We start from the raw sequence: 12566 nt of genomic DNA on the forward strand, positions 1-12566 counted from the left end.
TACATACATATATATATGTGTATATATATATATATATATATATATATATATATATATATATATATATAAAGAAACAACAGCAAAATTCATCTGGAAGAACAAAAGGTCAAAAATATCAAGGGAATTAAAGAAAAAAAAATGCTAGGAAAGGTGACCTAGTCATCCTGGCTCTTAAATTTTATTATAAAGCAGCAATCATCAAAACTACTTGGTACTGGCTAAGAAATAGAATGGTGGATCAATAGAATAAATTATGTAGACAGTAGTCAACGACTATAGTAATTTGCTGTTTGATAATCCCGAAGACCTCAGCTTCTTGGATAAGAAGCCACTATTTGCCAAAAACTGCTGGGAAAACTGTAAAATATTATGACAGAAACTAGACTTAGACCAATATATTACACTGTATACAAAAATGAAATCAAAATGAGTCCTGCCTCTGTGCTAGCAAAAAGAATTCTGCAATCCCTTCTGACAAGTTGTTCAACCCCCTTACCATCTGTGGGCTGAGAGCTCAGGAATCAGCTGCTGCCACTGCCTCTGCTCATTGAGTCACTCCTAAGGTATGCTCCCAGGGTGCTGTAGTGTCACATCATATGCTGGATTGTGCTGCTGGCCTGCACTGCACTCCACTCTCACCAAGATGTGACAGACCTTTCCTGCTGACCTTCTAAATTGTCCTTGGCATCTTTGGGCTGAGAGGTCTGGAGACTGCCACTGCTACCAGTGATACAGTTGTCCCAAGACATGCTATGAGTTTTCTGGGGATCTGTCTATGCTTACATATCCTGCCCCGGACTGTGTTCCTCATTCACCCTGGTGCAACAGACCTTTCCTGTCAATCTTCTAAGTTGCCTTGGGCTGGAAATTTGTTTCACTCCTTCTTTTGTGTGTTCTGCTCTAGAATTTGTTTAAAGTCATTTTTTAAAGGGATTTGGGGGCTAGCTCAGGTGAGTCCTTACCTTTAATTTGCCATCTTGGCTCTGACCCAAATGCAAGTTTTCTTAGAGATTGATACACCTATCTTGCTGGTAAATCCCATGGAGTTCTCCTTTATTTGTTTAGCAGCTTCTGAATTTCCCATCATTTTCATCAAACCCATCTTGATGTTTGCAAGTGTTCTGGTCTAGACAAGTAAATGAAAAGCTGTACCACAAATCTTTGAAAGCTGCCTTCTCATTTTCTGCTTCAGTATTGCCTACTGTATGTTGGCTCATTTCTCCCCAAATTACCAACAGATGTTCCCACTCAGAGAAGCACTCTAGTCTGTTGATATTAAGTCTTCTGGCAGTCATTTTCCTTGCTCTTCTCATGTCATTCTTTCTAAGCTGATTCTGACTTCAGCATCTGAATATAAGTTGGCATCCAATATCTTTTCTCTTGAAGCTAGAAGTCACAAGTACTCAGTGACTGCAAAGAATTAAGAGACTGAAAGAATTCAGAGAACAAAATGAATGGAATTTTCTTCTGCTTTCCCAAACTCTGATCTTCCCTTACATGGGCATATTGCATTGATCAACCCCACTGAAGAAAGAGTCTCAGACCAATGGACTTTAAGATTGTATAACATTTTTTTTTCCTGGGGCCTAATCTCTTTGCTATCTCTTGCAAAATTTAGCTAAGGTAAATATCATTGCTAGTAACTCCCTCTCTTCATGTACTTAATCCTAGCTTTTGCTGGGAATTTCCCCATGAGTAAGATATGAGACTCTCTTTTCCTTGAGTTATTACCTCACTCAATGGAAGATTTTCCTCACTTTGTATTATCTGACATATACTCCCTTTTGTATGCTTTCTCTGATTTCTGTTCTTCTATAAATTTGGATAAATAGATTACTTTGATATTTGTTATATATTTTCATTGTGGAAATTTGGTGGGAAAAGAATCAGGCCTCAAATATAAAGTTTGGGTCCTCCTTTCCCCTTAGTAAACAACAATGAAAACTTTAGTTAGAATCTGAAAACTGCACAATGATAATGCAATATCTATCATACCGCTTACTATGTAAAAGGTACTGGGCTAATCACCTTAAAATTAATATCTAATTTAATCCTCACAATATCCCTTATACTAAGAATATTTAAGTGAGCAGATATAGTTCTAGCCCAATTCTCTCTCTGTCTCTGTCTCTCTCTGTCTCTGTCTCTCTGTCTCTGTCTCTCTCTCTCTGTCTCTGTCTCTCTCTGTCTCTGTCCTTCTCTCTCTCTCTCTCTTTCTCTCTCTCTGTCTCTCTCTGTCTCTCTCTCTCTGTCTCTCTCTGTCTCTCTCTGTCTCTACCTCTCTCTCTGTCTCTCTGTCTCTCTCTCTGTCTCTCTGTCTCTCTCTCCAAACTTTTGCCTAGTGTTTGTCATGTATTCTGGGAAGCTGATGTTTTGCTTTGGGGTTGGCTCATGAGAAAGATCTTTTGATTTCTTTGTCAAGACTCTGAGTAGCTGTATTTTCTGAGACCACCAACTGCTTAGATGTCTATACTCCCTATATCCAGTCATGTACGTAAAGTGTATAGCAATATTGCTATGTTCAGACATCTGGAGGCTTGTCTGTTTGTCTTTGTGCTAATTTCTCTGCTTGTGTTTTCTATACTCATTCTTCCTCTTGAATTAAAGTCGGATTCTTAACCCCTTTAAAGCTGTCTTTCCTTTATGAAGCAGATCAAAAGAACCTTTACTAGCAGGCCATCCTGGGTGTGCTATGGTGCCTGCTGTTATAAAGGAGGTGGAGGGGGGGGGGGTGTATTCCCAAAGCATGTGAAGTCTTCCCCTGCTGGAATGAGCAGATGAAAACTCTTCTTCCAGTGGCCATGTAGACAGCTGAAGAAGACACTGTGGAATGTTTAGAACTTGGTTAGACATGGAAGAAAGCCATTACCCATCATCTTGACGTTTTCTTGACCGTGTACTTTGATGACTCTGAAAGAGTGAGGCCAACGACTTTGTGCAACTCTGCCTCACAAATCTGACTTATGCCTGAATTAAAAGACATTACCCATGCCATTTACAAAGCAGTAGGTGAAAACTCCCTGGGAGCTGATATCACCACCCTGCACAGGACATAATGTTGTCTTTTTATTGGAAGAATCAATGGGTCTTGGCAGGCCCTGGGTGTCTGAGCAGCCTTTCAAGAATTGCATTGTTTGCCTCCTGGTGTGACAAAGGGGTTAGAAAATGTTACATAAAAATTGTCTACTTCACCCACCCCTACCCTGCTTAGTGCAGCAGGTGGATTTCCCACCCCCTAGTGGAAACACAGAATGTTCCAACACTTTTACAAAGATGTTTTCACTCACCATTGATACATGAAATGGGCTTATGCTTATGAACAACATCAAATCCAGTAGATCTGAAAGTTGAACTCTCTTCATTATTAGAGAACTTTGTAGTTATTGCATCCAAATAGCTGCCCTGAGTAAAATAGGCATGACAGATAAAGACCAACTTGCTGAAGTTGGAGCTAGATAAAAATCTTTCTGGAGTGGTCACAACAAAGAGGAATACAATGAAGCTCTTTTAAATTTCACAGGCAAAACTAATCTAGCCAGCAAGCTTGTATGCCTTACAAAAGGAGTGAAAAACAAACTCATGGCAATGCCATTGCAACTTGTAGGAAAGTGCCACACCATCATCATCAGTGCATATACTCCTATGATGGACCCTAGTGAAGTAAAAGAAAAAAAAATTTCTGAAGACCTAGAGACCATTATCATCAATGTGCAAAGCTACTATGAGCTTATAATGCTGTATGACTTTAATGCAAGTGTAGTCACAGACTACAGGAAATGGTAGGGAGTCCTTGGGAGAAATAGAGCCAGAAAAAGGAACAGCAATGATCGTTTCCTACTGAAGACATACGTATCTCATGACCTTCTCATCAGCACTGCTCTTCCATTTACCTAAATACAATGAAACTTCATGGATGGACCCTTGCAGCAAACATGGCATTTAACAGATTATCTGATTATAAGAAGAGACAATCATGATGTGAGAGTGATGAAAGCAATATGTGACACAGAGTGCAAGATAGCCAGGACAAGTGGTGGAGGGGATGTGGGAAAACAGGAACACTGAAGCTTGTTTACTGAAGCTATCAGTTGGTCTAGACATTCTGTAAAGTAATTGAACTTCTTTCAGAATAAAAACTTGATCCAGACTCTATTATACTTTCAAATTTTTCTTTACCTCTCCTCCCTTTCATAGATAACCTCCTAAAAATATCATCTACTTCCTCTCCTTGCTCTCCTTCCAACCATAAATTCATTCTTTGTAATCTGGTTTTTGACATAATGCCATTTCAAAGTTCTTTACAAATATCCCTTTTTGTCCTCACAAACTCCATGGGAGATATAATATTTGTTCTTTGTGTTTCAACAGAAACAGATGGGTTTTTTTTTGTTTGTTTTTAACACTGTTCTCTCTTGGTTCCCCTCCAGCCAGTATGACTGATTCTTCTCAGACACACTTTCTGGTTTATCGTCCACATAGCAAATCTTAACTGTTAGTCTTCCCCAAGTCTCTATCCATTGTCCTCTTTTTTTTCCCTTTCTATTCCAAGGGAATGTGAATAGATTGCACAGGGTCTGTGAACTTAAGGAAAAAATAATGAATCTTTGTTTTCACTAACCTTTAACTCAAAATTATAATTTCCTTCAAATTTTTAAACATAAACAAATATTCTGAGAAAGAGTGGAATTTGAGTTTGAATTTGAGTTTTATAATATTGTTTCTCTTGGTTTTCTTTATACCTTTATGGTCACTTCATCTCAGTCTCTTTTGTTGGAGCATCTTCAGTATCATGCTATCTACTATGAGTATGCCTCATGACTTTTAACTGGACATATTCTTTTCTTTCTTCTCTCTCCCTCCCTCTATTGTTCTTCCTCTTTCCCTCCCTCTCCCTCTCTCAGAGGGATAAAGTCAGAAATGACTTTATCAATTTTATGGGTTCAATTATTTTTCTTAGTGCAAATGACTCATATGTGTATATATCCAGCCCTAACCTCTTTCTTGAGCTCCAGTATTAAATAACCAACAGGCTATTGGACATTTAGAATAGATTGCTTACATATCTTTAACTCAATATGTCCAAGATAAGATTCTATATGTATCACAGAAACCTCCTACTCTCTTCAAACTTCCACTTTTTGTGGAAGAATCTACCATTTTTTCTAGTCCATATTCATAACCTAGTGGCTATCCTCAATACATTTCTTACATATTCAAATGATTTCCAAAAACAGACTTTTCAATCTTGGCAATATATTTCACATATCACCTCTTGTTGTCACTCACACAGTTACTACCTTAGTTAAAGGTCTTCATCTCTTCTTGTCTAGACTATTACAACAATTTTCTAATTTGTCTCTTCCCCATTAGTATGTGAGCTCTTTGAAAGTATGAATTTCTTCATTGTTTGTATTTATATTTGTACACCTAGTGTGCTGCACAACAGAAATTAAATAAATTATTGTTTTGTTAGTTCAACCCCTAGGGACAAATTGTGTCTATGAGGGAGAGAGAAGAAAGACAGAGGAAAAGGAGTGAATGAGATGACACCAAAATACAGTGGTACATGAATAACTTGATGCAAGTTATAATTTTTTATATAGCTTCATTTTATGATAGCTGTTTTTAGGGAGAATGAAGCCCAGAATCTTAAATAGTTTTAGATAGAAAATGAATTGATTTGGTCTTTTGGGTATGAGAGAGAGAGACAGAAAAGAGAAAGAGAAGCAGAGAGAGAGAGAGAGACAGACAGACAGACAGACAGACAGACAGAGACAGAGACAGAGACAGAGAGAGACAGAGAGAGAGCTAGAAAGAAAAGGTGGTTCCCTTTTGTATACAGCTCTGGTAAGTTTACATTATTTAGGATTTTGACCATGACACCGACACACAAATTACATGAACACAGGACATAAATCTAACCAAGAGGACAACATGTAAACAAGGTAGATGGATATTAATGGATTTAAATATTAAATAAAATTTGAGAAGAAGCCAAAACATAAGGGGAACCGAAAATACAAGCTTATGAGAATCCACAAAAAGACATATTCCTTTAAGACATTGCTGTCATTCCTCGAGTGTAATGAGCTGAGGAAAATATTCTAGGTACAAAAAATCTTTAGTCACATAAAGTTGGATTTAAACAGTGCAATAATTGATTAGTTTTCCCGACATGACAATGATCATGCATTTGTTCTTCTAATAATATTAGATTGATGTAAAATCTCTTATGTTGTTTGAATTGAGGTGGTTTTCCTAGTCTCAGTTATTTTCCATCAATTGAGCTGTGGATTTAATTTATTACTACAATTTTGTGGCTTTCTTTCATTTTTAAAAATTTAATCATTTTAAAAGAATGTCTATTATTTTAGGACAATATACAAAAGTTGTAGCTCTTAAAGATCACACTTAAAACATTTTAGAGATGCTGAAGCAATTGTTAGGGTGAGCAAGAGAGGCATTTAAAAGATCATTCAAGTACCTGAGTAAGGATCAGTTGCATTAAAAAACAGACAGAAGTGAAATTGAATATTTAAAAAATGACAAGTACTTTAAAAAGGATTCAATTAAGAAAAGCTTTAGCAATTCTTAGGAAACAAGAAAATATTTTCAGATTGTAGATGATAGATGGATTATAATGAACTTCTACACAGTGTAGAATAAGCTTCTTGAAGTTGGAAGAAGAGTGAGAAGGCCATTTTTTAAAAATAGCTGTTATCCTTTTATGTGGAAAAACAAACTTTGTTTTTCATAAAGACGGGGAAAATTACTTGAAATTGGAATTTTTTTTTAAAGTGACCCTCCCTACTTTGTACAAAACTATTGTCAGAAGACACCAAGTTTCTGTGAGACAGAGGCATCTTCACCACACTGTAAAAACTCCACTTAAAAAAAAGTTTTATGGATTTTTTTTAACCCTCATTGGGTTTGAAAGTCTTGTCCCCTGGGGCGGCTAGGTGTTGCAGTGAGGAGAGTGCCGGCCCTGGAGTCAGGAGGACCTGAGTTCAGATCCGGCCTCTGACACTCAACACACACACACACACACACACACACACACACACACACACACACAAGCTAGCCATGTGACCTTGGGCAAGTTAATTAACCCCAATTGCCCTCCAAAAAATAAAAAAAGTCTTGTCCCCATTAAAAGAATAATGAGCACTAAGAAGTATAATGATATACTGAAATCTTAAATTGTTCTGGAAAGACTGGCACTCCCAAACTGAAAATGACCACTGTGCAATGCCATGCATCTTGAAAGATTTTATATATATATATATATATATATATATATATATATATATATATATATATAGTTATCCAAGAGATATACATGGTCCAATCACTTGGGAACTCACCTGTTTTAAACTCCATTGAAAATCTATTTTCTGCAGCCTGTTTCAAGACTATATTATATCAAAATTTTCATGCATTTAGTTAAGATCTGGAGACATGATTTGACCTGTACCATGCCCAAATCCATGTAATGATACATCAAGCAGTAGTAAGACTCTACTATATCAGTCAATATCCATGAAATCCTAGAGATAGTCAATTTAAAATAAGTTCTATATGCAATGTAATAAAATTTTTTTCATGGTGAATAATGTGTTTCAACATCTTGTGAACTCAGTGCCAAATAGTGTAAATGAAATGATTACCACAAAAAGTTAACATACTAGATATATTAATGCATTAAGTATTTTTTAATATTTAAAAATCTGTTAAGGTTACTTGGAGAGACAACAAATGTTCAAGTAAACCATTCTAAGAGTTCTGGGCAGTAAGGGGGATCACTGAGTGCATAAATTGGACCGATTCCATCCTTCCTTCAAGTGTTCTTGTTTGTGTGTGTGTGTGTATGTGTGTGTGTGTGTGTGTGTGTGTGTGTGTGTGTGTGTGTTTAATCGAGGGTCTTTTTTAAAAATTTTTCTGAGGACAAGCATACTGTCTGAAGTATTAACCATTTGGACTGATGAAACTCTTCTTCCAAGTGGTTTTGGAGCATAGAAGATCGATTTCTTTTTCTTTTTTTCCTGATGACAAAAATCTTAGTATCAGAAGAAAGGGAAAGAAGGCTGGGAAGACGAGTGCGACTTGCATTCGGCTTTTTCAGCGAGGACAGAGCATGTGTCTCTCTGGCCACCGTGCCTTTACTAGAGCCAGGTCTCTCCCACCACCTTGTCCGTCACCATTGAGTGAGAGTTTAAGGAGGTGGATGCTGAGAACCTGTGGCAGTTTATGTACTTGGAAAATCGAAATCAATCGCATGACTACCCTCATAAAGTGGCGAATTCTCTAGAAAATAGAAATCGAAACAGACACAGAGATGTCAGCCCATAGGATCACAGCCTTGTTAAATTGCAGATTACTGAAAATGATTATATCAATGCCAGCTTTGTTGCCATAGAAGAGGCACAAAAAAATTACATCTTAAAACAGGTTCTACTTGCTGTCATTTTTGACTAATGATATGGCAGCAAAAGTCCAAAGCAGTTGTTATGCTAAACCAAATTGTGGAGAAAGACTCGGTAAGATGGGCACAATATTGGCCAACCAAAGAAGACTAAGTGATGATGTGTGAAAGGACAGGATTCTTTGTGAGGCTAGTGTCAGAAGATGGCAAATTATATTGTACAATTGATCTAATAAAATTAGAAAATATTCATATGTCAAGATGGTGGAGTAGAAGCAGGACCACCCCGCTGCTCCAGCTTCCACATGCCCCAATCCATGTAAAAAGGGGACTCTGAACAAACTTTGGAGCTGCAGAACCCACAAAATAACACAGAGAAGCTAACCTCCCACTGAGGACAGCCCAGCAGGCCAGCAAGAATCGTCCAGCGCAGTGCTCTGGGAGGCTAGCACAGCCCCACACCAAGGCTTTAGCACCCAGGGCAGGCCTGACAAGCCGCCTGCAGGAGGGACTTCAGATCAGCAGCAGCTATGGCCCTTTCCAGATTTATCAACACATCGATGTGAAGGACAAAGGAAGAGGTCAGTGCAGTCTGGACTTTGGGTCCCAGTAAGTGGGAGTGCATGGCTTTTGCCACCATGGTGAGAAGCTGCTGAGACACTGGCACAGCCAGCCAGTGTCACTTGGAAGCTTCAGCTACTGGCCTGCAGAGTGTAGGAGGACCGAGCACCAGTCTGAGGGGTAATCACTCTTGCTTTAACCTGCTTGGATCTGGTTTGAAGTCTAGGGTGGAGGTCCTGGGGGGTGTGTCCAGCTTGCCAGAGCATGTGGAGACATGAGGGAGGGCACCCATATAATACCTCTGGCAGCTGAGAAAACCCCAGCATTTCGGATGACAGCTCCTCTGTCTGGTGGCAGAGTCCTACCATGGCAAAAAGCCCAGGGGTCAAGTGACTGAGGGGCAACATGACCAGGCAAAAGAAACAAAGCAAACAGAAGATTCCAACATTAGACTCCTATTTTGTGAACAAAAAGGAGCAAAGGATGGAACAGGAGGAAGACAGTGAAGACCAAACTCCTGCATAAAAAGTTTCAAAGGAAAATACGAGCTGTTTACAGGCCATAGAGGACCTTAAGAAGCACATAAGAGAAGTGGAGGAAAAATTGGGAAGAGAAATAAGAATGATGCAAGAAAATTATTAAGTGAAAGACAACAGCCTGACTGAGAAAAATAACATCTTAAAAAACAGACTAACCCAAATGGCAAAGGAGACTCAACAAAGAATGAGGAGAAGAATGCCTTAAAAAGCCAAATTTGCCAGATGGAAAAAAGAATCTCAAAAGCTCAATGAGGAGAATCATTGCTTCAGAATTAGATTGGAGCAAATGGAAGCTAATAACTTTATGAGAAGTCAAGATGCTGTTAAACAGATGCAAACAAATGAAAGAATAGAAGGCTATGTGAAATATCTCATGGGAAAAACCAATGACCTGGAAAACAGATACAGGAGAGATCATATAAAAATTACTGGACTACCTGAAAGCCATGACCAAAGTAAGAACCTAGAAATCATCTTCCAGTAAGTTCTCAAAGAAAACTGCCCTGATGTTTTAGAACCAGGGGGCAAAATAGTGTTTGAAAGAATCCACCGATTACCTCCTGAAAAAGACCACCCCTCAAAACTCCTAGGAATATTATAGCCAGGTTCCATAATTCCCAGATTAAGGAGAGAATATTACAAGCAGCCAGGAGGAAACAATTTGAATATTGTGGAAACACAAACAGGATAACCCAGGATCTGGCAGCTTCTACAGTGAGGGATTGAAGGGCTTGTAATATGATATTCCAGAAGTTAAAGGAGCTTGGATCAAAACCAAGAGTCACCTACCCAGCAAAACTGAGTATTATGTTTCAGTGAAAAATATGGTCATTAAGTGGAATAGAGGACTTTCAAGCATTCTTGCTGAAAAAACCAGAATTGAATAGAAAGTTTAACATTCAGATATAAGAAGCAAGTGAAGCATGAGAAATTAAACAGGGAAATGAAATCATAGGGAACTTACCAAATTTGAACTATTTATATTCCTACAAAGAAAAACAATAATTGTAACTTAGGAAACTTTTTCAGTAGTTTAAGGGAATACTTACACACACACACACACACACACACACATATATATGTTTGTGTGTGTGTGTTTGTGTGTGTGTCTATATATGAGGGTATATGGACATATGAATACATATGTGAATGTGTGTATATATGTTTACAAGTATACATAGGACAGGATCAATTTAACAGGAAGGGATGATACTTAAAAGGTGAAATTAAGAGGTGAAAGAGGAATATAAGTAGAGGAGATGGGTAGAGACAGAATAGGGTAAACTATCTCATATAGAACAGGCAAGGGAAAATGGTTACAATGGAGGGGAAGAATAGGAAGGCAAAATGGAATGGGTCAACCTTATTCCCATTGAATTTGGCTTGAGGAGGGAATGAAATACACACTAAATAGGGTATTTCACCCTTCAGGAGAGTAGAGGGGGAAGGGGATGAGAGCGGGGATGATGGAAGGGAGGGCAGGATGAGGGGGAGGTAAGTTGGAAGCATCCACTTTTGAAAAGGGATGGGATCAAAGTAGAGAATAGAACAAGTGGGAGTTGGGATAGGAGGGAGGGAAATATAGTCAGTCTTTTACAATATATGTACTATGTTATTGTTTTGCATTATCCACAAAGTGGGGGTGGGTGACAAGGGAGGAAGGGAATGTATCTGGAATTCAAAGTTTTAAAATCAAATATTCAAATATATATACTATTATTAATACCATCTTACATGTAATTGGGAAATAAGATATATAGTTACTGAGGCATAGAGATCCACTGGAAAAGTCAAGGGGGTATGGGAGAAAATATGGGAGAGTGCAGATTGGAGGAGGGATTTCCTGTGGGACTGCTATTTTGGGCAGTAGGAAGGGGAAAAATGGGGAAAAAGTTCGTAACTCAAAATCTTGCAGATATGAATGATGTAAATCAGAAGTTAATAAAGCATTTGGAAAAAAAAGATAATATTCATAGTGGGGAGAACCAGATAGTATCTCACTTCCATTACAGGATGTGGACAGATTTTGGAGTTCCTGAATAACCAGCTTCATTCCTCAACTTCTTATTTAGAGAATCTGGTTCTTTGAAAGCTGAACATGGACCTGAAATAATTCACAGTAATTCAAGCATTGTCTTATCTGGCACATTTTCACTAGTTGATACCTGTCTTTTCCTTATTGGGCAAAAAACAGATGATCATTTTTCTGTTAATATTAAGCAAGGATTACTGTATATGAGAACATATCGAGTGGGACTTATTCAGACTCCAGATCAACTAAGATTTCTATAAATGACTGTAATAGAAGGAGCAAAATTTATAATGGGAGATTGAAATATACAGAAGCAGTGGAAAGAACTTTCCAATGAAGATGAAATACCTAACTATCAGCATTCACCACCCCATCCAACTACAATAACCACTGGAAAGTAGAGTGGGGTTTGAAGAAGATGAAAAAAGTGACAAAATAAGTCTTACATAGCTATCCACTAAGGTGCAAGATACAGTAGCAGAGAGCACTGAAAGTGTTATTCGGAAATGATACTGAGAAAACAGAAAAGCTAATACAGCTCAAAAGGTGCAGCAGATGAAAAAGAGGATAAGTGAGACAACGAAAAAGATAAAGGTGGTCATGGGGTGGCCAGGTAGCACAGCGAGTAAGAGCGCCGGCTCCAGTGTTGAGAAGACCTGGAGATCGAATCCTGGGCTCAGACACTTAGCACCCACCCAGAATCACCTGGCCGTGTAACCTTGAGCAAGTTACTTAACCCCAATTGCTTAGGGGCGGCCAGGTGGCTCAGCGAGTAAGAGCACCAGCTCCAGTGTCGGGATGACCTGGATCAAATTCTGGCTCAGATACTCAGCACCACACCCAGAAATAACTGGCCGTGTAACCTTGAGCAAGTTACTTAACCCCGATATCTTAAAAAAATAATAATCTTAAAGATGTGCATAATGTGTATGTATTCTCAACATGGGCATCAACATTTTATATTCTTAGATACATTTCATAATTGTCTATTTAATCCTTTTGCAGTTAACTG

The 12566-nt window shown here is 38.3% G+C and overlaps 1 pseudogene; it reads left to right on the plus strand.

Annotated features, from left to right (window-relative positions):
• The first annotated feature begins 11439 nt into the window (after positions 1-11439).
• Positions 11440-12566, plus strand: part of LOC138165549 (tyrosine-protein phosphatase non-receptor type 2 pseudogene) — a 61234-nt pseudogene continuing 60107 nt past the window's right edge.

The sequence above is a fragment of the Petaurus breviceps genome, unplaced genomic scaffold (genome assembly GCF_028583685.1).
Source record: "Petaurus breviceps papuanus isolate PSGF00001 unplaced genomic scaffold, PetGlider_PUasm1.0 213, whole genome shotgun sequence".
Classification (NCBI taxonomy): Eukaryota; Metazoa; Chordata; class Mammalia; order Diprotodontia; family Petauridae; genus Petaurus; species Petaurus breviceps.